The sequence below is a fragment of the Vombatus ursinus genome, unplaced genomic scaffold (genome assembly GCF_900497805.2).
Source record: "Vombatus ursinus unplaced genomic scaffold, bare-nosed wombat genome assembly UNPS02011431.1, whole genome shotgun sequence".
Taxonomy (NCBI): Eukaryota; Metazoa; Chordata; class Mammalia; order Diprotodontia; family Vombatidae; genus Vombatus; species Vombatus ursinus.
The window spans coordinates 100,091-105,162 of record NW_020951209.1 but is presented as its reverse complement, the minus strand read 5'-3'; positions in this window follow the sequence as shown (position 1 = coordinate 105,162).

Below are 5,072 nucleotides of genomic sequence, written 5' to 3'. Positions count from 1 at the left end.
GCGATCCTTTGAAGTAGAAACTGAGGAGGTTAGGCTAGGGGGTTGTTTTTTTTTTTTTTTTTTTTTGTGACAACTCAGTCCACTTCATAGATTTTAGGAATCTTACATCTTAATGGAGACAAGATGGGCCTTATATACAGAAAGACTGTGGGAGAGACCTAAGAGTGGCCAGTAAACTGGGGTGGAAAGAGCTCCTGGGACCTGAACCTTGTGGCCAAGGGAGAATGAAGCCTAGCTAGGATTAAGGGTGGGAAATGACTGGGGCCATAGGGAGGTAAGACAAAGGAAGGCCAGGCTAGGTGAAGGGTAACAGAATTGGGAGATTGGGTATAGCCACAATGAGATGCCAGTTGATGGGATTATAGCCTCAGGTGAAAGCCAGAGATTTAGCCATGTGGGAAAGTCCAGGGTTTTTCCTTTCTGGGGTCTAACTCCCAACTTCATCAGTGCATAGAACTCAAATGAATGGGCAGAGAAGGATTTCCTCATAATGTTTCAACAATATACAAAATATAATGATAAAGTAATGAATTATTTCACCAGCCAAATACAAAAGCCAATTTTATAACATTATAGTCACATATTTATGTGTATCGTGTTATTCATATTGTCTTCCTAGAAGCTGACTCTCCCCAATTTTAGCTTTTCTCCCTCCCATGTATGTTCTTCTACCCTAGCCTGTCCTTGTGGGTTGGATTCTGTCTGCCCAACTCTCCAGTTTTCCTAGTTTCCACCCCCACCCCTCAGTTTTCTTTGTTTCCTCTCCTCAAATTTATTGCTTCCAAGAAACCTTCTCAGATTTTTTTCAGAGGGAAGTTGAACAGGATTCCAATAGCCTGTATCTGCCCGTGGCACTCTGCAGTTCTCAGTGCCAGTTAATCTTCCTCTTTCCTCTACAGCTGTTTCTATCAACATAAAAGATGAATTATTTCATGGAATGGCATTCACCTAGTCTGTGTTCTTTAGATATTGATTGTCTAAATTGTTTTAGACATTGGTTGGTGAAATTGGAATGTTGATTGATGATTACTGTTGCTATACATTTATTATTTATAGCCCCTAGGCAGATACAAAATTACACTGCTGATAAAAGTTGGATGTTATTATTATATATTAACAGTGGCCATTTTATGATACATCATGAAGTTAAGATACATAATCATAATAATCACTATAAATTCCAGTATGGATCCCACGCCCAAACAGACTTTCTGTTTTCTTTTTTTCATTTTTTTTTTTAATTTTTAGGCAATTGGGGTTAAGTGACTTGCCCAGAGTCACACAGCTAGTAAGTGTGAAGTGTTTGGTCTGAGGCCAGATTTGAACTCAGGTTCTCCTGATTTCAGGGCCGGTGCTCTATCCACTAGACTTTCTGTTTTCTGTCTTCTTCTGCCCTTACTATGAAGTCCAAGTGTTTCCCTTTATACTGACTCCATCATGTCTAGGGTTGCAATATATATATATATATATATATATATATATATTTTTTTTTTTTTTTTGCTTTCCAATAAAAACAATCTCAGAGGGGCAGCTAGGTGGCGCAGGGGATAAAGCTCCAGCCTTGGAATCAGAAGGACCTGTGTTCAAATCGGACCTCAGACACATGACACTTACTAGCTATGTGACCCTGGGCAAGTCACTTAACCCATTACCTCATCAAAAGGAAAAAAAAAGTCCAAATCTTTATAGGGTAGCTAGGTGGCACAGTGGATAGAGCACTGACCCTGGAGTCAGGAGGACCTGAGCTCAAATCTCAGGAATTCTTGGGAACAAGAATAAAATGGCTCATAGATGGAAAGTAGCAATGACAAAAGGGAACCCAATTGTTGGCTGACCTTGTGACTTCCATCACCCAAACCCTTAGTGGTTCTCTGTGCCCAAAATTTCAATTACCTTGCAATACAATAAAGTTTTACTCAGGAGTGCATACAACCCAAGGGAACACAAACACAGAAGAAAAGCCACCTAGGCTTACCATACCCCCAGAGCTGCATTGCTTCACCAGAGTAGCTTCCTTAATTCTTCCACTAGTTTCATTCAACATGTACTAATTGTTCACTTTGTGCAAGGCACTGCCTTATCCTTCCAAGACAGACAACTCTACAACTGGAGTATAATAGGTTTGCCTATAACAAACACCAAGTTATCCAACCCACCCTTCAGGTTCACAGAAACAAACTGCCTGCCTTTTGGCATCCCTATGATCTTTCCTTTCTTTGGAAGCAGAGTGGAATAGAAACCAACCCTCCCCCTGGCTAGTGTCAATAACACCTTAAGTTCTATTGAATATAATGTGAGAAGGATTTTTTAAATCTATCGATTGGTTTTATTGATTTTTCCCTCTTTTTTTTCTTTTTAAAGAAAGTCTCTCTTTAGGAGGGAGGGAGCTAGATACAGGGGGAAATTAGACAATGTAAAAACAAAAGATATCAATAAAAATGTATTTTTTAAAACATTAAGATCTAAGAACCTGGGTACCCTAGCTGATAAACATCAGAGATCAGCTCAGATATTTCCTTCTCCACTGTTAACACAACTAGGAAGGCAGGATAGTTGAGTAGTGAGGCAGGAAGGCAAACAACCTGCCCTGTTAAGGGCATCGGCCTCTCCCCACTCAGAGGCTGCCTGTGGTTCCAGTGTGATGCCCTATATGTCTCCAAAGTGGGAATCATGGTTCTACTATGGGCCGTGTTGTGACCCCAGGGGTTGGGTGATCTATAAAAGGGTAGGAAGTTGAATTCAATCCCACTCTTCCTTCATTAGTCAATAACAGGGTTTGTCTCCAACACAACTTTACCAATCTTTTACTCACTATATCCCAACCACCCCACCCATTCCAACCCCATCCTACCACTTCGCAAGCTCTCAACCTTTCTCCATGTCGACTCTCAGGGTACTTATAATCTGTGATCAGCACACCCAAAGTAGCAGCTGAACAGGAGCCATTGGGAAAATGGGAAAAAATTGGGAAAATCACTCCATTCCTTCCCCCACCACCCAGCATACTAACCACAACTTCTCTGAATCTCCTTGTGGCTTCAGCAGGCACCCCTTGAAATATGGGTTCTGCACTCTGGGGCAAATATCAGTAAGAGACTACTCCCTTTTTGTTTTGGGTGGGATTGATTCTCACATGATGAATACTTTGGGATTGGGTTTCAATCTGACATGCATATTTCAGGACATTATCTTTCCTACATGCCCTTCTTCCAAATAAGACACCACCATCCTTCCAGTCACCCAAGTTAGCAACCTCAGGCTTATTCTAGACTCCTCACTTTCCCTCACTGCACATATCTAATTAGTTGCCAAATCTTGTTATTTCCATTTCCACATTTCTCACTTCCATATCCTTCCTACCCAAGTTCAGACAGTGTTGCCTGGATGGCCCTCCATTTGGTCTCTCATCCTCATGTCTTTCTTTAGGCCAATTCATTTTCCACTCAACTGCTAGGATGATTTTACTAAAGTTCAGATCTAACCATATCAGCTTGCTTCTCTGTAAGTTTTCGTGGTACCTTATTGACTCAAGGCTCAAATAGCAACACTGTTTGGCATTTAAAGTCCTTCACAGCCTGGCCCCAACCTACCTTTCCAGCCACATCTATTTATTATTCCCCTTCTTGAACTCTACAGGTCAGCCACATTCTGTTCTTCTTTTTTCTAAACACACACACTCATACAAAACTAAAATATTGAAACACAAGTGGGAAATTAAGGTATGACACCATCCATTAAGGAGAACCATATAAAGAGCAATGAATTTATACTGAGAATTCTCTGCTGAGTTAAAATCAGAAACAATTAACTTTTCCTCATTTTTACATTATATATGATGAATTTCTATACACAGAAACATGACTGGCAAAAAGCTATTGTGTTTGCTGGCATGACCTATTACTTGATTGTTGTGTATCTTTCAATTAAAAAAAGCTTTAAAAAAGATTTCTCTTCTAGACTAGCTACATTAATCAACTTAACTGAATAATCGCTGGTAAACAATGATTATTTACAAGTCTACCCTATCCTCTAGGACAGTAAGTAACATCAAACTCAAATAGAGAAGAAGACACTAAAATGTACATAAGGATTCCTGCAGGCCACATGTTGGCTTGGAAAACCACATATTAACATTATGTTTTATTGTAATTTTATTTATTTTGTTAAATATTTCTCAATTACATTTTGTTCTAGTTGGGGCAAGAACTAAAGGAAGACTTGTGAGAAGAAGATTAGTATGGCAGAAAACTTCCATTGACTTCCAAGTAGTTTTTAGGATTGGTAACATGACCTCGATAAGGGTAGTATTCCAGCTACAGTGGCTCTTCTTACCATGCCTCAACTAGAGCCCTGGTCTATTTACATTCCCTGAACTTGACTCATAGGTATAACACAGTATTCAGCCTTTCCCAAGACCTCTCTGAGGCAGCAGAAACCTTGAGTAAAGGTCATAGTAGCTAAAGTGCAGCAAGGATGATCTTTTGGAGCTGGACATATTCATTTAAAAAAAAATTTATTTATTTATTTATTTTTAGTTTTCAACATTTACTTCCTTAAGATTTTGAGTTCTAAATTTTCTCCCTCTCCTCTCCCCTCCCCTTTCCGAAGATGGCATGCAATGTGATATAGGCTCTACATATATATTCATATTAAACTTATTTTCACATTAGTCATCCTGTAAAGAAGAATTAGGACCAATGGGAGGAACCACAAGAAAGATGAAACAAAAAAAAGAGAGAGAGAGAGAGAGAGCAAATAGTATGCTTTGATCTGCATTCAGACTCCGTAGCTCTTTCTCTGGATGTGGATAACATTTTCTATCATGAGTCTTTTGGAGGTATCTCAGATCCTTGAATTGCTGAGAAGGGTGAAGTCTATCAGAGTTAGTCATTTAGTCATTGCATGATGTGGCTGTTACTATGTACAATGTTGTCCTGGTTCTGCTCATTTCACTCAGCATCAGTCTTTGCTATGCATGTTCTTTGGCTCTTTATTGAACATCACATCTTGCAGAGATGACCCAGCAGCTCCTTATTAGTGGTTCCTGTGACTGAGGGATTGAATATGATTTA